This window comes from Semicossyphus pulcher, unplaced genomic scaffold (genome assembly GCF_022749685.1).
Source record: "Semicossyphus pulcher isolate SPU_LCO1_2020_fin unplaced genomic scaffold, fSemPul1.0.p SCAF_8, whole genome shotgun sequence".
Classification (NCBI taxonomy): Eukaryota; Metazoa; Chordata; class Actinopteri; order Labriformes; family Labridae; genus Semicossyphus; species Semicossyphus pulcher.
The window spans coordinates 26,090,001-26,110,000 of NW_027211759.1; the positions used below are offsets into that span (position 1 = coordinate 26,090,001).

The window sequence follows — 20,000 nt, forward strand, 5'->3', positions numbered from 1 at the left end:
TGCACAAGGCAGGAGAAGGTTGCACCGTTCCCGGTGGCACTGCAATACCGGGTCAATGCGTGGAGTGAACGGAGCAAGCCCCTCTTTCAGCTCCCGGTGTCAAAAATCCGTTTAATATTTCGTCCCCGTATAGAGGACATATCAGATATTAAACTGATAAGAACAGATACTACACTTGATCTTAGCCAAAAGGCCGAGAAGCGATGCCGCAGACTGTTTGCCGCTCGAGCCCACCTCCTGGAACGGCCCTCCCTCGTCGTGGTGCGGAAATTCTTATCGGCCGTAACGAACGACGGCTGCTGCCCAGCAATTCCGGCCACGCCCGACCTTGGCTCCGGGCCCTGACCCTCGAATGCCTAGGATAGTTTTTGTTGCTTGCTTGCTTGCTTGCTTGCTTGCTTTCCACAAAAGACAGAGGCTCGGCCAAACGGCTAAGCCTGCCAAAAATAGCTTTAACTCAATAGTGTTCCTCTCCACGGAAGTCTTTAGTAAAAGGCGAAAGACTTGTGCGTTTTGCAGAGAAACCCGAGTAGGTACAGGCTTCTCCTCGGGAGCAGCCCAGCACAGGCGTCGCCCCAGCCACTACACTCACGGTGAGTCTCACCACTTGGCTCGTCGCGGACTGGGCCGCTTCCACCCCAGCCCTGCCCACATTTGCCACAGGCTTTATCCGACGGAAAATTCAGAGAAATGAAGGCCTGGCTGTCAGATGCGGGCTACGAAACATGTATCAGGGTCTTGCAGGCCCTCTGTGACATTCCAGGAAGAAACAAAGGGGATCTGCGGGGCACAAAATCACTGCGCTGCACTGCACTGAGGAGTTGTTTTTGCACAAGGCAGGAGAAGGTTGCACCGTTCCCGGTGGCACTGCAATACCGGGTCAATGCGTGGAGTGAACGGAGCAAGCCCCTCTTTCAGCTCCCGGTGTCAAAAATCCGTTTAATATTTCGTCCCCGTATAGAGGACATATCAGATATTAAACTGATAAGAACAGATACTACACTTGATCTTAGCCAAAAGGCCGAGAAGCGATGCCGCAGACTGTTTGCCGCTCGAGCCCACCTCCTGGAACGGCCCTCCCTCGTCGTGGTGCGGAAATTCTTATCGGCCGTAACGAACGACGGCTGCTGCCCAGCAATTCCGGCCACGCCCGACCTTGGCTCCGGGCCCTGACCCTCGAATGCCTAGGATAGTTTTTGTTGCTTGCTTGCTTGCTTGCTTGCTTTCCACAAAAGACAGAGGCTCGGCCAAACGGCTAAGCCTGCCAAAAATAGCTTTAACTCAATAGTGTTCCTCTCCACGGAAGTCTTTAGTAAAAGGCGAAAGACTTGTGCGTTTTGCAGAGAAACCCGAGTAGGTACAGGCTTCTCCTCGGGAGCAGCCCAGCACAGGCGTCGCCCCAGCCACTACACTCACGGTGAGTCTCACCACTTGGCTCGTCGCGGACTGGGCCGCTTCCACCCCAGCCCTGCCCACATTTGCCACAGGCTTTATCCGACGGAAAATTCAGAGAAATGAAGGCCTGGCTGTCAGATGCGGGCTACGAAACATGTATCAGGGTCTTGCAGGCCCTCTGTGACATTCCAGGAAGAAACAAAGGGGATCTGCGGGGCACAAAATCACTGCGCTGCACTGCACTGAGGAGTTGTTTTTGCACAAGGCAGGAGAAGGTTGCACCGTTCCCGGTGGCACTGCAATACCGGGTCGATGCGTGGAGTGAACGGAGCAAGCCCCTCTTTCAGCTCCCGGTGTCAAAAATCCGTTTAATATTTCGTCCCCGTATAGAGGACATATCAGATATTAAACTGATAAGAACAGATACTACACTTGATCTTAGCCAAAAGGCCGAGAAGCGATGCCGCAGACTGTTTGCCGCTCGAGCCCACCTCCTGGAACGGCCCTCCCTCGTCGTGGTGCGGAAATTCTTATCGGCCGTAACGAACGACGGCTGCTGCCCAGCAATTCCGGCCACGCCCGACCTTGGCTCCGGGCCCTGACCCTCGAATGCCTAGGATAGTTTTTGTTGCTTGCTTGCTTGCTTGCTTGCTTGCTTTCCACAAAAGACAGAGGCTCGGCCAAACGGCTAAGCCTGCCAAAAATAGCTTTAACTCAATAGTGTTCCTCTCCACGGAAGTCTTTAGTAAAAGGCGAAAGACTTGTGCGTTTTGCAGAGAAACCCGAGTAGGTACAGGCTTCTCCTCGGGAGCAGCCCAGCACAGGCGTCGCCCCAGCCACTACACTCACGGTGAGTCTCACCACTTGGCTCGTCGCGGACTGGGCCGCTTCCACCCCAGCCCTGCCCACATTTGCCACAGGCTTTATCCGACGGAAAATTCAGAGAAATGAAGGCCTGGCTGTCAGATGCGGGCTACGAAACATGTATCAGGGTCTTGCAGGCCCTCTGTGACATTCCAGGAAGAAACAAAGGGGATCTGCGGGGCACAAAATCACTGCGCTGCACTGCACTGAGGAGTTGTTTTTGCACAAGGCAGGAGAAGGTTGCACCGTTCCCGGTGGCACTGCAATACCGGGTCAATGCGTGGAGTGAACGGAGCAAGCCCCTCTTTCAGCTCCCGGTGTCAAAAATCCGTTTAATATTTCGTCCCCGTATAGAGGACATATCAGATATTAAACTGATAAGAACAGATACTACACTTGATCTTAGCCAAAAGGCCGAGAAGCGATGCCGCAGACTGTTTGCCGCTCGAGCCCACCTCCTGGAACGGCCCTCCCTCGTCGTGGTGCGGAAATTCTTATCGGCCGTAACGAACGACGGCTGCTGCCCAGCAATTCCGGCCACGCCCGACCTTGGCTCCGGGCCCTGACCCTCGAATGCCTAGGATAGTTTTTGTTGCTTGCTTGCTTGCTTGCTTGCTTGCTTGCTTTCCACAAAAGACAGAGGCTCGGCCAAACGGCTAAGCCTGCCAAAAATAGCTTTAACTCAATAGTGTTCCTCTCCACGGAAGTCTTTAGTAAAAGGCGAAAGACTTGTGCGTTTTGCAGAGAAACCCGAGTAGGTACAGGCTTCTCCTCGGGAGCAGCCCAGCACAGGCGTCGCCCCAGCCACTACACTCACGGTGAGTCTCACCACTTGGCTCGTCGCGGACTGGGCCGCTTCCACCCCAGCCCTGCCCACATTTGCCACAGGCTTTATCCGACGGAAAATTCAGAGAAATGAAGGCCTGGCTGTCAGATGCGGGCTACGAAACATGTATCAGGGTCTTGCAGGCCCTCTGTGACATTCCAGGAAGAAACAAAGGGGATCTGCGGGGCACAAAATCACTGCGCTGCACTGCACTGAGGAGTTGTTTTTGCACAAGGCAGGAGAAGGTTGCACCGTTCCCGGTGGCACTGCAATACCGGGTCGATGCGTGGAGTGAACGGAGCAAGCCCCTCTTTCAGCTCCCGGTGTCAAAAATCCGTTTAATATTTCGTCCCCGTATAGAGGACATATCAGATATTAAACTGATAAGAACAGATACTACACTTGATCTTAGCCAAAAGGCCGAGAAGCGATGCCGCAGACTGTTTGCCGCTCGAGCCCACCTCCTGGAACGGCCCTCCCTCGTCGTGGTGCGGAAATTCTTATCGGCCGTAACAAACGACGGCTGCTGCCCAGCAATTCCAGCCACGCCCGACCTTGGCTCCGGGCCCTGACCCTCGAATGCCTAGGATAGTTTTTGTTGCTTGCTTGCTTGCTTTCCACAAAAGACAGAGGCTCGGCCAAATGGCTAAGCCTGCCAAAAATAGCTTTAACTCAATAGTGTTCCTCTCCACGGAAGTCTTTAGTAAAAGGCGAAAGACTTGTGCGTTTTGAAGAGAAACCCGAGTAGGTACAGGCTTCTCCTCGGGAGCAGCCCAGCACAGGCGTCGCCCCAGCCACTACACTCACGGTGAGTCTCACCACTTGGCTCGTCGCGGACTGGGCCGCTTCCACCCCAGCCCTGCCCACATTTGCCACAGGCTTTATCCGACGGAAAATTCAGAGAAATGAAGGCCTGGCTGTCAGATGCGGGCTACGAAACATGTATCAGGGTCTTGCAGGCCCTCTGTGACATTCCAGGAAGAAACAAAGGGGATCTGCGGGGCACAAAATCACTGCGCTGCACTGCACTGAGGAGTTGTTTTTGCACAAGGCAGGAGAAGGTTGCACCGTTCCCGGTGGCACTGCAATACCGGGTCGATGCGTGGAGTGAACGGAGCAAGCCCCTCTTTCAGCTCCCGGTGTCAAAAATCCGTTTAATATTTCGTCCCCGTATAGAGGACATATCAGATATTAAACTGATAAGAACAGATACTACACTTGATCTTAGCCAAAAGGCCGAGAAGCGATGCCGCAGACTGTTTGCCGCTCGAGCCCACCTCCTGGAACGGCCCTCCCTCGTCGTGGTGCGGAAATTCTTATCGGCCGTAACGAACGACGGCTGCTGCCCAGCAATTCCGGCCACGCCCGACCTTGGCTCCGGGACCTGACCCTCGAATGCCTAGGATAGTTTTTGTTGCTTGCTTGCTTGCTTGCTTGCTTTCCACAAAAGACAGAGGCTCGGCCAAACGGCTAAGCCTGCCAAAAATAGCTTTAACTCAATAGTGTTCCTCTCCACGGAAGTCTTTAGTAAAAGGCGAAAGACTTGTACGTTTTGAAGAGAAACCCGAGTAGGTACAGGCTTCTCCTCGGGAGCAGCCCAGCACAGGCGTCGCCCCAGCCACTACACTCACGGTGAGTCTCACCACTTGGCTCGTCGCGGACTGGGCCGCTTCCACCCCAGCCCTGCCCACATTTGCCACAGGCTTTATCCGACGGAAAATTCAGAGAAATGAAGGCCTGGCTGTCAGATGCGGGCTACGAAACATGTATCAGGGTCTTGCAGGCCCTCTGTGACATTCCAGGAAGAAACAAAGGGGATCTGCGGGGCACAAAATCACTGCGCTGCACTGCACTGAGGAGTTGTTTTTGCACAAGGCAGGAGAAGGTTGCACCGTTCCCGGTGGCACTGCAATACCGGGTCGATGCGTGGAGTGAACGGAGCAAGCCCCTCTTTCAGCTCCCGGTGTCAAAAATCCGTTTAATATTTCGTCCCCGTATAGAGGACATATCAGATATTAAACTGATAAGAACAGATACTACACTTGATCTTAGCCAAAAGGCCGAGAAGCGATGCCGCAGACTGTTTGCCGCTCGAGCCCACCTCCTGGAACGGCCCTCCCTCGTCGTGGTGCGGAAATTCTTATCGGCCGTAACGAACGACGGCTGCTGCCCAGCAATTCCGGCCACGCCCGACCTTGGCTCCGGGCCCTGACCCTCGAATGCCTAGGATAGTTTTTGTTGCTTGCTTGCTTGCTTTCCACAAAAGACAGAGGCTCGGCCAAACGGCTAAGCCTGCCAAAAATAGCTTTAACTCAATAGTGTTCCTCTCCACGGAAGTCTTTAGTAAAAGGCGAAAGACTTGTGCGTTTTGCAGAGAAACCCGAGTAGGTACAGGCTTCTCCTCGGGAGCAGCCCAGCACAGGCGTCGCCCCAGCCACTACACTCACGGTGAGTCTCACCACTTGGCTCGTCGCGGACTGGGCCGCTTCCACCCCAGCCCTGCCCACATTTGCCACAGGCTTTATCCGACGGAAAATTCAGAGAAATGAAGGCCTGGCTGTCAGATGCGGGCTACGAAACATGTATCAGGGTCTTGCAGGCCCTCTGTGACATTCCAGGAAGAAACAAAGGGGATCTGCGGGGCACAAAATCACTGCGCTGCACTGCACTGAGGAGTTGTTTTTGCACAAGGCAGGAGAAGGTTGCACCGTTCCCGGTGGCACTGCAATACCGGGTCGATGCGTGGAGTGAACGGAGCAAGCCCCTCTTTCAGCTCCCGGTGTCAAAAATCCGTTTAATATTTCGTCCCCGTATAGAGGACATATCAGATATTAAACTGATAAGAACAGATACTACACTTGATCTTAGCCAAAAGGCCGAGAAGCGATGCCGCAGATTGTTTGCCGCTCGAGCCCACCTCCTGGAACGGCCCTCCCTCGTCGTGGTGCGGAAATTCTTATCGGCCGTAACGAACGACGGCTGCTGCCCAGCAATTCCGGCCACACCCGACCTTGGCTCCGGGCCCTGACCCTCGAATGCCTAGGATAGTTTTTGTTGCTTGCTTGCTTGCTTGCTTGCTTGCTTTCCACAAAAGACAGAGGCTCGGCCAAACGGCTAAGCCTGCCAAAAATAGCTTTAACTCAATCGTGTTCCTCTCCACGGAAGTCTTTAGTAAAAGGCGAAAGACTTGTGCGTTTTGAAGAGAAACCCGAGTAGGTACAGGCTTCTCCTCGGGAGCAGCCCAGCACAGGCGTCGCCCCAGCCACTACACTCACGGTGAGTCTCACCACTTGGCTCGTCGCGGACTGGGCCGCTTCCACCCCAGCCCTGCCCACATTTGCCACAGGCTTTATCCGACGGAAAATTCAGAGAAATGAAGGCCTGGCTGTCAGATGCGGGCTACGAAACATGTATCAGGGTCTTGCAGGCCCTCTGTGACATTCCAGGAAGAAACAAAGGGGATCTGCGGGGCACAAAATCACTGCGCTGCACTGCACTGAGGAGTTGTTTTTGCACAAGGCAGGAGAAGGTTGCACCGTTCCCGGTGGCACTACAATACCGGGTCGATGCGTGGAGTGAACGGAGCAAGCCCCTCTTTCAGCTCCCGGTGTCAACAATCCGTTAAATATTTCGTCCCCGTATAGAGGACATATCAGATATTAAACTGATAAGAACAGATACTACACTTGATCTTAGCCAAAAGGCCGAGAAGCGATGCCGCAGACTGTTTGCCGCTCGAGCCCACCTCCTGGAACGGCCCTCCCTCGTCGTGGTGCGGAAATTCTTATCGGCCGTAACGAACGACGGCTGCTGCCCAGCAATTCCGGCCACACCCGACCTTGGCTCCGGGCCCTGACCCTCGAATGCCTAGGATAGTTTTTGTTGCTTGCTTGCTTGCTTGCTTTCCACAAAAGACAGAGGCTCGGCCAAACGGCTAAGCCTGCCAAAAATAGCTTTAACTCAATAGTGTTCCTCTCCACGGAAGTCTTTAGTAAAAGGCGAAAGACTTGTGCGTTTTGAAGAGAAACCCGAGTAGGTACAGGCTTCTCCTCGGGAGCAGCCCAGCACAGGCGTCGCCCCAGCCACTACACTCACGGTGAGTCTCACCACTTGGCTCGTCGCGGACTGGGCCGCTTCCACCCCAGCCCTGCCCACATTTGCCACAGGCTTTATCCGACGGAAAATTCAGAGAAATGAAGGCCTGGCTGTCAGATGCGGGCTACGAAACATGTATCAGGGTCTTGCAGGCCCTCTGTGACATTCCAGGAAGAAACAAAGGGGATCTGCGGGGCACAAAATCACTGCGCTGCACTGCACTGAGGAGTTGTTTTTGCACAAGGCAGGAGAAGGTTGCACCGTTCCCGGTGGCACTGCAATACCGGGTCGATGCGTGGAGTGAACGGAGCAAGCCCCTCTTTCAGCTCCCGGTGTCAAAAATCCGTTTAATATTTCGTCCCCGTATAGAGGACATATCAGATATTAAACTGATAAGAACAGATACTACACTTGATCTTAGCCAAAAGGCCGAGAAGCGATGCCGCAGACTGTTTGCCGCTCGAGCCCACCTCCTGGAACGGCCCTCCCTCGTCGTGGTGCGGAAATTCTTATCGGCCGTAACGAACGACGGCTGCTGCCCAGCAATTCCGGCCACGCCCGACCTTGGCTCCGGGCCCTGACCCTCGAATGCCTAGGATAGTTTTTGTTGCTTGCTTGCTTTCCACAAAAGACAGAGGCTCGGCCAAATGGCTAAGCCTGCCAAAAATAGCTTTAACTCAATAGTGTTCCTCTCCACGGAAGTCTTTAGTAAAAGGCGAAAGACTTGTGCGTTTTGAAGAGAAACCCGAGTAGGTACAGGCTTCTCCTCGGGAGCAGCCCAGCACAGGCGTCGCCCCAGCCACTACACTCACGGTGAGTCTCACCACTTGGCTCGTCGCGGACTGGGCCGCTTCCACCCCAGCCCTGCCCACATTTGCCACAGGCTTTATCCGACGGAAAATTCAGAGAAATGAAGGCCTGGCTGTCAGATGCGGGCTACGAAACATGTATCAGGGTCTTGCAGGCCCTCTGTGACATTCCAGGAAGAAACAAAGGGGATCTGCGGGGCACAAAATCACTGCGCTGCACTGCACTGAGGAGTTGTTTTTGCACAAGGCAGGAGAAGGTTGCACCGTTCCCGGTGGCACTGCAATACCGGGTCGATGCGTGGAGTGAACGGAGCAAGCCCCTCTTTCAGCTCCCGGTGTCAAAAATCCGTTTAATATTTCGTCCCCGTATAGAGGACATATCAGATATTAAACTGATAAGAACAGATACTACACTTGATCTTAGCCAAAAGGCCGAGAAGCGATGCCGCAGACTGTTTGCCGCTCGAGCCCACCTCCTGGAACGGCCCTCCCTCGTCGTGGTGCGGAAATTCTTATCGGCCGTAACGAACGACGGCTGCTGCCCAGCAATTCCGGCCACGCCCGACCTTGGCTCCGGGCCCTGACCCTCGAATGCCTAGGATAGTTTTTGTTGCTTGCTTGCTTGCTTGCTTGCTTTCCACAAAAGACAGAGGCTCGGCCAAACGGCTAAGCCTGCCAAAAATAACTTTAACTCAATAGTGTTCCTCTCCACGGAAGTCTTTAGTAAAAGGCGAAAGACTTGTGCGTTTTGCAGAGAAACCCGAGTAGGTACAGGCTTCTCCTCGGGAGCAGCCCAGCACAGGCGTCGCCCCAGCCACTACACTCACGGTGAGTCTCACCACTTGGCTCGTCGCGGACTGGGCCGCTTCCACCCCAGCCCTGCCCACATTTGCCACAGGCTTTATCCGACGGAAAATTCAGAGAAATGAAGGCCTGGCTGTCAGATGCGGGCTACGAAACATGTATCAGGGTCTTGCAGGCCCTCTGTGACATTCCAGGAAGAAACAAAGGGGATCTGCGGGGCACAAAATCACTGCGCTGCACTGCACTGAGGAGTTGTTTTTGCACAAGGCAGGAGAAGGTTGCACCGTTCCCGGTGGCACTGCAATACCGGGTCGATGCGTGGAGTGAACGGAGCAAGCCCCTCTTTCAGCTCCCGGTGTCAAAAATCCGTTTAATATTTCGTCCCCGTATAGAGGACATATCAGATATTAAACTGATAAGAACAGATACTACACTTGATCTTAGCCAAAAGGCCGAGAAGCGATGCCGCAGACTGTTTGCCGCTCGAGCCCACCTCCTGGAACGGCCCTCCCTCGTCGTGGTGCGGAAATTCTTATCGGCCGTAACGAACGACGGCTGCTGCCCAGCAATTCCGGCCACACCCGACCTTGGCTCCGGGCCCTGACCCTCGAATGCCTAGGATAGTTTTTGTTGCTTGCTTGCTTGCTTGCTTGCTTGCTTTCCACAAAAGACAGAGGCTCGGCCAAACGGCTAAGCCTGCCAAAAATAGCTTTAACTCAATAGTGTTCCTCTCCACGGAAGTCTTTAGTAAAAGGCGAAAGACTTGTGCGTTTTGAAGAGAAACCCGAGTAGGTACAGGCTTCTCCTCGGGAGCAGCCCAGCACAGGCGTCGCCCCAGCCACTACACTCACGGTGAGTCTCACCACTTGGCTCGTCGCGGACTGGGCCGCTTCCACCCCAGCCCTGCCCACATTTGCCACAGGCTTTATCCGACGGAAAATTCAGAGAAATGAAGGCCTGGCTGTCAGATGCGGGCTACGAAACATGTATCAGGGTCTTGCAGGCCCTCTGTGACATTCCAGGAAGAAACAAAGGGGATCTGCGGGGCACAAAATCACTGCGCTGCACTGCACTGAGGAGTTGTTTTTGCACAAGGCAGGAGAAGGTTGCACAGTTCCCGGTGGCACTACAATACCGGGTCGATGCGTGGAGTGAACGGAGCAAGCCCCTCTTTCAGCTCCCGGTGTCAACAATCCGTTAAATATTTCGTCCCCGTATAGAGGACATATCAGATATTAAACTGATAAGAACAGATACTACACTTGATCTTAGCCAAAAGGCCGAGAAGCGATGCCGCAGACTGTTTGCCGCTCGAGCCCACCTCCTGGAACGGCCCTCCCTCGTCGTGGTGCGGAAATTCTTATCGGCCGTAACGAACGACGGCTGCTGCCCAGCAATTCCGGCCACACCCGACCTTGGCTCCGGGCCCTGACCCTCGAATGCCTAGGATAGTTTTTGTTGCTTGCTTGCTTGCTTGCTTGCTTGCTTTCCACAAAAGACAGAGGCTCGGCCAAATGGCTAAGCCTGCCAAAAATAGCTTTAACTCAATAGTGTTCCTCTCCACGGAAGTCTTTAGTAAAAGGCGAAAGACTTGTGCGTTTTGAAGAGAAACCCGAGTAGGTACAGGCTTCTCCTCGGGAGCAGCCCAGCACAGGCGTCGCCCCAGCCACTACACTCACGGCGAGTCTCACCACTTGGCTCGTCGCGGACTGGGCCGCTTCCACCCCAGCCCTGCCCACATTTGCCACAGGCTTTATCCGACGGAAAATTCAGAGAAATGAAGGCCTGGCTGTCAGATGCGGGCTACGAAACATGTATCAGGGTCTTGCAGGCCCTCTGTGACATTCCAGGAAGAAACAAAGGGGATCTGCGGGGCACAAAATCACTGCGCTGCACTGCACTGAGGAGTTGTTTTTGCACAAGGCAGGAGAAGGTTGCACCGTTCCCGGTGGCACTGCAATACCGGGTCGATGCGTGGAGTGAACGGAGCAAGCCCCTCTTTCAGCTCCCGGTGTCAAAAATCCGTTTAATATTTCGTCCCCGTATAGAGGACATATCAGATATTAAACTGATAAGAACAGATTTTTTTCTTTCGAAAAAATTTATTGACACTTATTTCAGACATTGTTTTTCGTAAAAAACACATTTTTGACCTTTAAAATACAACACTGCCTTTTGTACCCACTTGGCTTGAATTAAAACAAATGATTTTTAAAAGACAACACCGAAATGGTTAAAAGAAGTTACATCATACATAAAATCCATTGATCAATAAATATGTGCACTTTTTAAAACCATTCGTTCGTCACTTATTTGTTTTATAGTATTACAGACAGTTTAAAATTTAAAGGCATATGATAAAAGTTTTTACTTCTTCAAGTGTCTTTTAAAAATCATTTAAAAGGGAGTGCATTGGTTAAAATGCTTAATGTCCTCTGTTGTGCAGGAGCGCAGTGAGCCCCTACCAATACAAACTCATTCTGTTCTCCCAAACAGAATGATCTCTCGGTTCCTGTCCTGGTGCTCAGAGGAGACCCTCACCCTGCTGCTCCTTCCCACCTGCCTCTCCCGGAGGGTCAGGCCGCCGCTGCTTTGAACTTTTCCCGTGTGGCTCCGGCTCCTTCGTCCGAATGGGCACAGAGGCGATTCTTCTTTGTGGCTGTGTCCTAGGCCTGCCGCCTGCAGCTCCGGCCGTTCTGACCGTCGCTGCTGCCATCTGGATCACAGCCACGGGGGGGATCTGCTTGTGCTTCCTTACCAGCAAGTTCCTGGAGGTCCATGTGGCGTCTTTGATGGCGGCTAGAGTGAGCCATTGTTGCGCAAAGTCCTTTGCTTTCTGCTGCATCTGGCTCACTCCGTACAAGACGAGTTGTGGTGTGAGGACCTCCCTTGCTGGTAAGCACGGGAATTGCAAGGAGCCGGCTGTTGCCCACTGTTCTACGGCAGCGCTGCACTCCCAGAGCAGGTGCCTCACCGACTCAGGCGCGCCACAACCAGGTCGGGGGCAGGTTGAGGACGTCGCCATGCCCCGGGAGTGCATTACGGACCTGACTGGGAGGATCTCATGGGCCACCATCCATGACAGGTCCCGGAGTCTGTTTGGGAGAACAGGATGGTTCACGTTGCGCCAAACTGTGGAGGGCTCGCCGAATGCAAGCCCGCGCACTGGACTCACTGGCTCTCGCTCCTGCACAACAGAGATAAGAGAACGGTGGTTAATTAAAACATGCAACTCCTCCTGTTCAAGGTTAAAGTGTCTTAAAAACTTAGGGATAAAAGAGTAGGCAGTTGGTAAGTTAAAAGACACAGGAACTTTAAGATCTGGTGTTAAAATCTTTAGTTTTCTGAGGTATGACCCCATCCAGAACCGTGTCATTGCCGTGGTTAGTGGGTTTCTGGATGGGGTTGTGGCCGCGCTCAATGCCAGGGTGGTGAATCGGCTTCCTAGAACCAGGTGAAGGTCGGGCACTCCTTTTCCTCCTTTCTCTTTTGGCTTCTTCATGATGTCCCTCCTCAAGCGCTCCCACTTGGACCCCCACAGAAAATAAAAGATGGCTCGTTCCAGGTCTAAAATCACTTTTTTAGAAGGGATAAAAACAGAACTGATCAATAAAAGCAAAGGTAAAATCACTGCTTTAATGATTAAAACCTTTCCTTCCATGGTCAGTCTTCGTGAAGTCCAGTACCCCAGTCTTTGTTTAACTTTCCCTATCTTGTCCTGCCAATTGGTTTCCCCTCCTCCCTGTCTGTCAAATTTGACCCCAAGTATTTTTTGGTCGGTCTGGGTCACAGTCAGGGGGAGTCCAGATGTCTCAGTCGCTGTCCATGGTCCATAAAATTGGGCTTGGGTTTTGTGTCTGTTTAGTCTCGATCCAGAGGCCCGTCCAAACCAGTCAGTCAAGTCCAGCGTCCTGTTGACGGATAAAAGGTCAGTGCATAAAATGTTTATGTCGTCCATATAAAAAACACATTTAGTGGTAAGTCCCCCGCTCCCCGGTACTCCCACCCCTCTGATTCGTTGGTCCCTTCTCAAAATCTGTGCCAACGGTTCGATGCAGATAACATAGAGGAGGGCAGATAACGGACAACCCTGACGGACACCGCAGTTTATTTCCACTGCTTTTGTCAGATGCCCATTAACCACAAATTTGCTGGTGATGTCCCGGTACAGCAATCCCACCCAAACTATAAACCTTTCAGGGAACCCCATTTTTGGCAGCACCTTGAAGAGGTACTGGTGCGAGACCCGATCAAAGGCTTTTTCAAAATCTAAATTCAAGACTACTAGCCGGATGTTTCTGTCTCTCGCAAAACAGATGGTGTCTCGGATCAGTACGAGGCTGTCTGTGATCTTCCTCCCCGGGATGGCACAGGCTTGATCCGGGTGAATCAGCCCTTCTAAAAACACAGACATGCGCGATGCTAAAAGCTTACTAAAAAGTTTACAGTCAATGTTTAAAAGAGTGATAGGTCTCCAGTTTTTTAAGTCCGTCTTGTCTTTGTCTTTAAAAAGTAGAGTCACTATCCCTAATCTAAAACTGTCAGGAAGTCGGTCAAGTTTTTCAAAATCCATAAAAACAGCAAGTAGGTCAGGTGCTAAAATATCCCAGAAGGTCAGGTAAAATTCCAAGGGAAGCCCATCCTCTCCAGGAGACTTCCCTTTCTTAAAACCCTTAATACAGTTGTTTATTTCTAAAAGCGTAAAATCTTGGGATAAAAGCACACTGTCGTCTATCTTGCGTTCGATGAATTTTAAAACTTCTTTCATTGTGTCATTTTTTATGTTTTTTTCTTTGTACAGTTCTTCGTAAAAGTTTTGCACAGTTTCATTTATTTCTTTTGTTGTTTCAGCAGTGCGTTCATTTTCTCTTTTTAGTTTAACTATAGTTTTATCCTTACTTATTATTTTCTTAAAAAAATATCTTGTGCACTTTTCTCCTTCTTCTAGTTCCCGTTCTTTGCTCCTTAAAATGACACCTTTGCTGTTGATTTCTGCTAATACCGACATCTCTTGTTTTACTTGTTTAATTTCTTCATTAAAATCCATTCCTTGTTGGTTTAGTTTAAAATACCGTTGTAGTCGCTTTTGCAGTCCCAACATGCGTCTGTTTTCCCTATCTTTCTTTCTCTTCCCTGCCTGCCTAAAGAAAGTCTGGGTCCTTCCCTTCGCCATTTCCCACCAGTGTGCACGTGTATCGTATAAGTCTTGAAGGGTCTGCCACTCTTGGTACTGCTCCCTATACTGCCTAACTAACTCCCTATCCTCTAAAAGGGAGCAGTTGAGTTTCCACAGACCCTTTCCTGATGTCACACCAGAAGAGAGTGAGAGGGTGCACGAGAGCATGGCGTGATCGGAAAAGAAAACAGGAGTTAATCTAGCATCGGTAGGTGGGCAATCTCGTGATAAAACGTAATCTATGCGAGAGGCTTTGGTACCGTCACCACTGAACCAGGTGAAGCCCTCCTCTCTGGGATGCATGACTTTAAAACAGTCCAGTAGTTTAAAATCCCTGCGTATGCCCTCTAATAAAACCGATGTTTTGTCCACTTTAAAACCCTCTCCTGCTCCCTTCCTATCATTTCTGCTTAAAACACAATTAAAATCCCCTCCTACAACTAAAGGTTCCCTACCTAGCATGTGGGACTGCAAGTCTTCTAAAAGGTCATACCTGTCATTCTTGTCGTTAAAGCCATAAATATTTAAAACATTAAAATCTCTACCCATAAAAGTCAGATGTGCTAAAAGTGCCCTACCATCTCTCACCACAGTGCTGCCCTTCACCAAGACTAGAGGATTTTTGATTAAAATGGCCACTCCATCGTTTTTGTTTTCGTTTGACCCGCTCCATATTGATGTTTGTGGCCATAGCTCCTTCCAATCTCTGTAGTTGTTTAAAAACGGTAGGCCACACTCCTGTATTAAAAACACATCAGACTTAAACGAGTTAAGAAAGGATAAAACCATTTGGGCTCTAACTTTCGACTTCACACTTCTCACATTGATGGTTGAGAAGGTGATAGCCATAAGTATGGTTAAAAACAACAGGTAAGACATTTTAAAAGACTAAAATTAAAAGGCAGTTAAATGTCTTGTGAATGAGGCTCTTCTTTCACTCTTACGGGTGAAGAGTGACTGGGTCGAGCTTCATTTCCCTTTCGGACTCTGGGTGGTGGCCTTTCTTGCAATCTTTTATTAAATTTGGAGTCCTTAGGGGTTGATTGCAGAGCTATGGTAAGAAATGAGACCTCATTTGGTGAATTGGAGGGGAAGACTCTGGGCTCCTCCACAGGTGAACTGTCTGAGGAGTTCCCAGCTCTTCCCCTCTTCTCTGAGACTACAGGAGACTCAGAGGACAATTCAGATAAAGGCCTCTTAGCCTGCTGGGCCTGTGGGAGGGGGGCATCTTCACTATCACTCTGACTCGGTGGGTCTGAGTCAGAGGTAGCTCCGCCTTCTGCCTGCACTGCACCCTCTCCTTCGCCACTCTCAGCTTGGGGGGCAGTTGCAGGCCCCTCCCCCTCTCCCTCCTCACCTGGTCTTTCTCCTCCAATCACAGGATTTGGAGGGAGATTTGAATTTTCAGTCCTAGGCTCTTCCAAACGCTCCTCAAACATTTGTACCGGTCCGCCATTTTCCTTCTCCTTCCCTGTGACTTTTGCTGCTTTCAATTTGTTGGCAAAAGACTTTGGGCAATCTCTGAAGAGGTGATTTGTTTCACCACAGAGGTTGCACTTTCTGCCATTGGTACATTCCTCGAAGGTATGCCCAATTTCTCTGCATTTACCACAAATTGTCTGCTTACACGCTTCCGCAAGGTGCCCTTGCTCACCACACTTGCGGCAGAGCTTGGGCTGACCTTGATAGTGAATGTAGCCCCTGTTATTTCCCAGGACTATCATGGATGGCAGATGTTTCAGGCCTTGGAAGCCCTGGGGGTCCTGCCATTGCTGGACAGGGACCCTCCAGGCACAATTCCAGATGCCATCCTCATCTCTCACCTTCATAGCCTGGCCTTTAACAGTGCAATATCTGCCCAGCCATATACAAATGTCTTCTGCACTAACTGTTTCATTGAACATTCTGACAATGACTGTTTTAGAGGCATTGTCAGTCAGTTTCTCAACATTAAATGCAGAAAACTGGGGTTTTACATTTTCAAAGCGGTTCCAAAATTCAAGCAGCAATGGGGCAGAGCGGAAGCTCACATCAAAACCCTTATTCAGTGGTAAAGTGACGATACAATTCATGTCGTCTGGGGAAAAATTCAACACTTTCTGAATTAATTTCCGGGAGAAGTCAAGTCTAGACATTTTTAAAGGCTCTCCATCTTTTTCCTTAAAAACAAACCGAACGCTGTGGTGCCTCCGCATGCCGGCATGGGGAGCCGACATGGTGGAGGCACCACGCACTAAAACACTTAAAACCTAAAACACGATGAATAAATAACTAAAATAAGTAAAAAGGGTAAAAGGCAAGTAAAAGAGAGAAAAAGGGAGTAAAACCAAGTAAAAGCTGGAAAAGCAAGTAAAAGCAAGTAAAAGCAGTACTTACCTTGGTTGTTCTGGTCAGGCAGTTATCACCGCCAAAAACGGTGGTAACCTGCACTTCTGGAACAATATATTCCTGTGTGAAACCTACGAGCAACTACGAAGCAGTTGTTCTGGATTTCAAAAGGAAAAAAATATAATATCCTCCAGTGCACTAGCAGAAGCAATGCCACAAGCAGGCAAGAGCTCCCACTAGCCAGCGGAGGCGATCGCTGTCTCACCAAGAGGTAGAACAGTGGAGGATCTGATAAGAACAGATACTACACTTGATCTTAGCCAAAAGGCCGAGAAGCGATGCCGCAGACTGTTTGCCGCTCGAGCCCACCTCCTGGAACGGCCCTCCCTCGTCGTGGTGCGGAAATTCTTATCGGCCGTAACGAACGACGGCTGCTGCCCAGCAATTCCGGCCACGCCCGACCTTGGCTCCGGGCCCTGACCCTCGAATGCCTAGGATAGTTTTTGTTGCTTGCTTGCTTGCTTTCCACAAAAGACAGAGGCTCGGCCAAACGGCTAAGCCTGCCAAAAATAGCTTTAACTCAATAGTGTTCCTCTCCACGGAAGTCTTTAGTAAAAGGCGAAAGACTTGTGCATTTTGCAGAGAAACCCGAGTAGGTACAGGCTTCTCCTCGGGAGCAGCCCAGCACAGGCGTCGCCCCAGCCACTACACTCACGGTGAGTCTCACCACTTGGCTCGTCGCGGACTGGGCCGCTTCCACCCCAGCCCTGCCCACATTTGCCACAGGCTTTATCCGACGGAAAATTCAGAGAAATGAAGGCCTGGCTGTCAGATGCGGGCTACGAAACATGTATCAGGGTCTTGCAGGCCCTCTGTGACATTCCAGGAAGAAACAAAGGGGATCTGCGGGGCACAAAATCACTGCGCTGCACTGCACTGAGGAGTTGTTTTTGCACAAGGCAGGAGAAGGTTGCACCGTTCCCGGTGGCACTGCAATACCGGGTCGATGCGTGGAGTGAACGGAGCAAGCCCCTCTTTCAGCTCCCGGTGTCAAAAATCCGTTTAATATTTCGTCCCCGTATAGAGGACATATCAGATATTAAACTGATAAGAACAGATACTACACTTGATCTTAGCCAAAAGGCCGAGAAGCGATGCCGCAGACTGTTTGCCGCTCGAGCCCACCTCCTGGAACGGCCCTCCCTCGTCGTGGTGCGGAAATTCTTATCGGCCGTAACGAACGACGGCTGCTGCCCAGCAATTCCGGCCACGCCCGACCTTGGCTCCGGGCCCTGACCCTCGAATGCCTAGGATAGTTTTTGTTGCTTGCTTGCTTGCTTGCTTGCTTTCCACAAAAGACAGAGGCTCGGCCAAACGGCTAAGCCTGCCAAAAATAGCTTTAACTCAATAGTGTTCCTCTCCACGGAAGTCTTTAGTAAAAGGCGAAAGACTTGTGCGTTTTGCAGAGAAACCCGAGTAGGTACAGGCTTCTCCTCGGGAGCAGCCCAGCACAGGCGTCGCCCCAGCCACTACACTCACGGTGAGTCTCACCACTTGGCTCGTCGCGGACTGGGCCGCTTCCACCCCAGCCCTGCCCACATTTGCCACAGGCTTTATCCGACGGAAAATTCAGAGAAATGAAGGCCTGGCTGTCAGATGCGGGCTACGAAACATGTATCAGGGTCTTGCAGGCCCTCTGTGACATTCCAGGAAGAAACAAAGGGGATCTGCGGGGCACAAAATCACTGCGCTGCACTGCACTGAGGAGTTGTTTTTGCACAAGGCAGGAGAAGGTTGCACCGTTCCCGGTGGCACTGCAATACCGGGTCGATGCGTGGAGTGAACGGAGCAAGCCCCTCTTTCAGCTCCCGGTGTCAAAAATCCGTTTAATATTTCGTCCCCGTATAGAGGACATATCAGATATTAAACTGATAAGAACAGATACTACACTTGATCTTAGCCAAAAGGCCGAGAAGCGATGCCGCAGACTGTTTGCCGCTCGAGCCCACCTCCTGGAACGGCCCTCCCTCGTCGTGGTGCGGAAATTCTTATCGGCCGTAACGAACGACGGCTGCTGCCCAGCAATTCCGGCCACGCCCGACCTTGGCTCCGGGCCCTGACCCTCGAATGCCTAGGATAGTTTTTGTTGCTTGCTTGCTTGCTTGCTTGCTTTCCACAAAAGACAGAGGCTCGGCCAAACGGCTAAGCCTGCCAAAAATAGCTTTAACTCAATAGTGTTCCTCTCCACGGAAGTCTTTAGTAAAAGGCGAAAGACTTGTGCGTTTTGAAGAGAAACCCGAGTAGGTACAGGCTTCTCCTCGGGAGCAGCCCAGCACAGGCGTCGCCCCAGCCACTACACTCACGGTGAGTCTCACCACTTGGCTCGTCGCGGACTGGGCCGCTTCCACCCCAGCCCTGCCCACATTTGCCACAGGCTTTATCCGACGGAAAATTCAGAGAAATGAAGGCCTGGCTGTCAGATGCGGGCTACGAAACATGTATCAGGGTCTTGCAGGCCCTCTGTGACATTCCAGGAAGAAACAAAGGGGATCTGCGGGGCACAAAATCACTGCGCTGCACTGCACTGAGGAGTTGTTTTTGCACAAGGCAGGAGAAGGTTGCACCGTTCCCGGTGGCACTGCAATACCGGGTCGATGCGTGGAGTGAACGGAGCAAGCACCTCTTTCAGCTCCCGGTGTCAAAAATCCGTTTAATATTTCGTCCCCGTATAGAGGACATATCAGATATTAAACTGATAAGAACAGATACTACACTTGATCTTAGCCAAAAGGCCGAGAAGCGATGCCGCAGACTGTTTGCCGCTCGAGCCCACCTCCTGGAACGGCCCTCCCTCGTCGTGGTGCGGAAATTCTTATCGGCCGTAACGAACGACGGCTGCTGCCCAGCAATTCCGGCCACGCCCGACCTTGGCTCCGGGCCCTGACCCTCGAATGCCTAGGATAGTTTTTGTTGCTTGCTTGCTTGCTTGCTTGCTTGCTTTCCACAAAAGACAGAGGCTCGGCCAAACGGCTAAGCCTGCCAAAAATAGCTTTAACTCAATAGTGTTCCTCTCCACGGAAGTCTTTAGTAAAAGGCGAAAGACTTGTGCGTTTTGAAGAGAAACCCGAGTAGGTACAGGCTTCTCCTCGGGAGCAGCCCAGCACAGGCGTCGCCCCAGCCACTACACTCACGGTGAGTCTCACCACTTGGCTCGTCGCGGACTGGGCCGCTTCCACCCCAGCCCTGCCCACATTTGCCACAGGCTTTATCCGACGGAAAATTCAGAGAAATGAAGGCCTGGCTGTCAGATGCGGGCTACGAAACATGTATCAGGGTCTTGCAGGCCCTCTGTGACATTCCAGGAAGAAACAAAGGGGATCTGCGGGGCACAAAATCACTGCGCTGCACTGCACTGAGGAGTTGTTTTTGCACAAGGCAGGAGAAGGTTGCACCGTTCCCGGTGGCACTGCAATACCGGGTCGATGCGTGGAGTGAACGGAGCAAGCACCTCTTTCAGCTCCCGGTGTCAAAAATCCGTTTAATATTTCATCCCCGTATAGAGGACATATCAGATATTAAACTGATAAGAACAGATACTACACTTGATCTTAGCCAAAAGGCCGAGAAGCGATGCCGCAGACTGTTTGCCGCTCGAGCCCACCTCCTGGAACGGCCCTCCCTCGTCGTGGTGCGGAAATTCTTA

At 51.5% G+C, this 20,000-nt stretch overlaps 36 non-coding genes across 36 annotated transcripts; all 36 read right to left on the reverse strand.

Annotated features, from left to right (window-relative positions):
* Window positions 1-14: 14 nt before the first annotated feature.
* On the reverse strand, window positions 15-205 carry LOC138613919 (U2 spliceosomal RNA). The gene has a single exon (XR_011310043.1). It is a non-coding gene; the product is annotated as a U2 spliceosomal RNA (small nuclear RNA).
* A 215-nt stretch (window positions 206-420) lies between these two features.
* On the reverse strand, window positions 421-533 carry LOC138613650 (U5 spliceosomal RNA). The gene has a single exon (XR_011309785.1). It is a non-coding gene; the product is annotated as a U5 spliceosomal RNA (small nuclear RNA).
* Window positions 534-842: 309 nt separating this feature from the next.
* Window positions 843-1,033, reverse strand: LOC138613920 (U2 spliceosomal RNA). Its single transcript, XR_011310044.1, has one exon. It is a non-coding gene; the product is annotated as a U2 spliceosomal RNA (small nuclear RNA).
* A 211-nt stretch (window positions 1,034-1,244) lies between these two features.
* LOC138613651 (U5 spliceosomal RNA) lies at window positions 1,245-1,357 on the reverse strand. The gene has a single exon (XR_011309786.1). It is a non-coding gene; the product is annotated as a U5 spliceosomal RNA (small nuclear RNA).
* Window positions 1,358-1,666: 309 nt separating this feature from the next.
* LOC138583283 (U2 spliceosomal RNA) lies at window positions 1,667-1,857 on the reverse strand. The gene has a single exon (XR_011305195.1). It is a non-coding gene; the product is annotated as a U2 spliceosomal RNA (small nuclear RNA).
* Window positions 1,858-2,072: 215 nt separating this feature from the next.
* Window positions 2,073-2,185, reverse strand: LOC138613652 (U5 spliceosomal RNA). The gene has a single exon (XR_011309787.1). It is a non-coding gene; the product is annotated as a U5 spliceosomal RNA (small nuclear RNA).
* A 309-nt stretch (window positions 2,186-2,494) lies between these two features.
* LOC138613921 (U2 spliceosomal RNA) lies at window positions 2,495-2,685 on the reverse strand. Its single transcript, XR_011310045.1, has one exon. It is a non-coding gene; the product is annotated as a U2 spliceosomal RNA (small nuclear RNA).
* A 219-nt stretch (window positions 2,686-2,904) lies between these two features.
* LOC138613653 (U5 spliceosomal RNA) lies at window positions 2,905-3,017 on the reverse strand. The gene has a single exon (XR_011309788.1). It is a non-coding gene; the product is annotated as a U5 spliceosomal RNA (small nuclear RNA).
* A 309-nt stretch (window positions 3,018-3,326) lies between these two features.
* LOC138583294 (U2 spliceosomal RNA) lies at window positions 3,327-3,517 on the reverse strand. Its single transcript, XR_011305206.1, has one exon. It is a non-coding gene; the product is annotated as a U2 spliceosomal RNA (small nuclear RNA).
* Window positions 3,518-3,720: 203 nt separating this feature from the next.
* LOC138614001 (U5 spliceosomal RNA) lies at window positions 3,721-3,833 on the reverse strand. Its single transcript, XR_011310114.1, has one exon. It is a non-coding gene; the product is annotated as a U5 spliceosomal RNA (small nuclear RNA).
* Window positions 3,834-4,142: 309 nt separating this feature from the next.
* LOC138583305 (U2 spliceosomal RNA) lies at window positions 4,143-4,333 on the reverse strand. The gene has a single exon (XR_011305217.1). It is a non-coding gene; the product is annotated as a U2 spliceosomal RNA (small nuclear RNA).
* A 211-nt stretch (window positions 4,334-4,544) lies between these two features.
* LOC138613997 (U5 spliceosomal RNA) lies at window positions 4,545-4,657 on the reverse strand. The gene has a single exon (XR_011310110.1). It is a non-coding gene; the product is annotated as a U5 spliceosomal RNA (small nuclear RNA).
* A 309-nt stretch (window positions 4,658-4,966) lies between these two features.
* Window positions 4,967-5,157, reverse strand: LOC138583317 (U2 spliceosomal RNA). The gene has a single exon (XR_011305228.1). It is a non-coding gene; the product is annotated as a U2 spliceosomal RNA (small nuclear RNA).
* A 203-nt stretch (window positions 5,158-5,360) lies between these two features.
* On the reverse strand, window positions 5,361-5,473 carry LOC138613655 (U5 spliceosomal RNA). The gene has a single exon (XR_011309790.1). It is a non-coding gene; the product is annotated as a U5 spliceosomal RNA (small nuclear RNA).
* A 309-nt stretch (window positions 5,474-5,782) lies between these two features.
* On the reverse strand, window positions 5,783-5,973 carry LOC138583330 (U2 spliceosomal RNA). The gene has a single exon (XR_011305240.1). It is a non-coding gene; the product is annotated as a U2 spliceosomal RNA (small nuclear RNA).
* Window positions 5,974-6,188: 215 nt separating this feature from the next.
* LOC138613622 (U5 spliceosomal RNA) lies at window positions 6,189-6,301 on the reverse strand. Its single transcript, XR_011309760.1, has one exon. It is a non-coding gene; the product is annotated as a U5 spliceosomal RNA (small nuclear RNA).
* Window positions 6,302-6,610: 309 nt separating this feature from the next.
* LOC138613954 (U2 spliceosomal RNA) lies at window positions 6,611-6,801 on the reverse strand. The gene has a single exon (XR_011310077.1). It is a non-coding gene; the product is annotated as a U2 spliceosomal RNA (small nuclear RNA).
* Window positions 6,802-7,008: 207 nt separating this feature from the next.
* Window positions 7,009-7,121, reverse strand: LOC138614023 (U5 spliceosomal RNA). The gene has a single exon (XR_011310136.1). It is a non-coding gene; the product is annotated as a U5 spliceosomal RNA (small nuclear RNA).
* A 309-nt stretch (window positions 7,122-7,430) lies between these two features.
* On the reverse strand, window positions 7,431-7,621 carry LOC138583343 (U2 spliceosomal RNA). The gene has a single exon (XR_011305251.1). It is a non-coding gene; the product is annotated as a U2 spliceosomal RNA (small nuclear RNA).
* A 199-nt stretch (window positions 7,622-7,820) lies between these two features.
* LOC138614002 (U5 spliceosomal RNA) lies at window positions 7,821-7,933 on the reverse strand. The gene has a single exon (XR_011310115.1). It is a non-coding gene; the product is annotated as a U5 spliceosomal RNA (small nuclear RNA).
* Window positions 7,934-8,242: 309 nt separating this feature from the next.
* Window positions 8,243-8,433, reverse strand: LOC138583354 (U2 spliceosomal RNA). The gene has a single exon (XR_011305262.1). It is a non-coding gene; the product is annotated as a U2 spliceosomal RNA (small nuclear RNA).
* A 211-nt stretch (window positions 8,434-8,644) lies between these two features.
* On the reverse strand, window positions 8,645-8,757 carry LOC138613632 (U5 spliceosomal RNA). The gene has a single exon (XR_011309768.1). It is a non-coding gene; the product is annotated as a U5 spliceosomal RNA (small nuclear RNA).
* A 309-nt stretch (window positions 8,758-9,066) lies between these two features.
* On the reverse strand, window positions 9,067-9,257 carry LOC138583366 (U2 spliceosomal RNA). The gene has a single exon (XR_011305273.1). It is a non-coding gene; the product is annotated as a U2 spliceosomal RNA (small nuclear RNA).
* A 215-nt stretch (window positions 9,258-9,472) lies between these two features.
* Window positions 9,473-9,585, reverse strand: LOC138614024 (U5 spliceosomal RNA). Its single transcript, XR_011310137.1, has one exon. It is a non-coding gene; the product is annotated as a U5 spliceosomal RNA (small nuclear RNA).
* A 309-nt stretch (window positions 9,586-9,894) lies between these two features.
* Window positions 9,895-10,085, reverse strand: LOC138613957 (U2 spliceosomal RNA). Its single transcript, XR_011310080.1, has one exon. It is a non-coding gene; the product is annotated as a U2 spliceosomal RNA (small nuclear RNA).
* Window positions 10,086-10,300: 215 nt separating this feature from the next.
* Window positions 10,301-10,413, reverse strand: LOC138614003 (U5 spliceosomal RNA). Its single transcript, XR_011310116.1, has one exon. It is a non-coding gene; the product is annotated as a U5 spliceosomal RNA (small nuclear RNA).
* A 309-nt stretch (window positions 10,414-10,722) lies between these two features.
* Window positions 10,723-10,909, reverse strand: LOC138613959 (U2 spliceosomal RNA). Its single transcript, XR_011310082.1, has one exon. It is a non-coding gene; the product is annotated as a U2 spliceosomal RNA (small nuclear RNA).
* A 5,546-nt stretch (window positions 10,910-16,455) lies between these two features.
* On the reverse strand, window positions 16,456-16,637 carry LOC138613978 (U2 spliceosomal RNA). Its single transcript, XR_011310094.1, has one exon. It is a non-coding gene; the product is annotated as a U2 spliceosomal RNA (small nuclear RNA).
* A 203-nt stretch (window positions 16,638-16,840) lies between these two features.
* On the reverse strand, window positions 16,841-16,953 carry LOC138613689 (U5 spliceosomal RNA). The gene has a single exon (XR_011309823.1). It is a non-coding gene; the product is annotated as a U5 spliceosomal RNA (small nuclear RNA).
* Window positions 16,954-17,262: 309 nt separating this feature from the next.
* On the reverse strand, window positions 17,263-17,453 carry LOC138583378 (U2 spliceosomal RNA). The gene has a single exon (XR_011305284.1). It is a non-coding gene; the product is annotated as a U2 spliceosomal RNA (small nuclear RNA).
* A 211-nt stretch (window positions 17,454-17,664) lies between these two features.
* LOC138613656 (U5 spliceosomal RNA) lies at window positions 17,665-17,777 on the reverse strand. The gene has a single exon (XR_011309791.1). It is a non-coding gene; the product is annotated as a U5 spliceosomal RNA (small nuclear RNA).
* Window positions 17,778-18,086: 309 nt separating this feature from the next.
* Window positions 18,087-18,277, reverse strand: LOC138613594 (U2 spliceosomal RNA). Its single transcript, XR_011309734.1, has one exon. It is a non-coding gene; the product is annotated as a U2 spliceosomal RNA (small nuclear RNA).
* A 211-nt stretch (window positions 18,278-18,488) lies between these two features.
* LOC138614025 (U5 spliceosomal RNA) lies at window positions 18,489-18,601 on the reverse strand. The gene has a single exon (XR_011310138.1). It is a non-coding gene; the product is annotated as a U5 spliceosomal RNA (small nuclear RNA).
* A 309-nt stretch (window positions 18,602-18,910) lies between these two features.
* LOC138613931 (U2 spliceosomal RNA) lies at window positions 18,911-19,101 on the reverse strand. Its single transcript, XR_011310055.1, has one exon. It is a non-coding gene; the product is annotated as a U2 spliceosomal RNA (small nuclear RNA).
* A 215-nt stretch (window positions 19,102-19,316) lies between these two features.
* LOC138614026 (U5 spliceosomal RNA) lies at window positions 19,317-19,429 on the reverse strand. The gene has a single exon (XR_011310139.1). It is a non-coding gene; the product is annotated as a U5 spliceosomal RNA (small nuclear RNA).
* Window positions 19,430-19,738: 309 nt separating this feature from the next.
* On the reverse strand, window positions 19,739-19,929 carry LOC138613947 (U2 spliceosomal RNA). Its single transcript, XR_011310070.1, has one exon. It is a non-coding gene; the product is annotated as a U2 spliceosomal RNA (small nuclear RNA).
* Window positions 19,930-20,000: the final 71 nt, after the last annotated feature.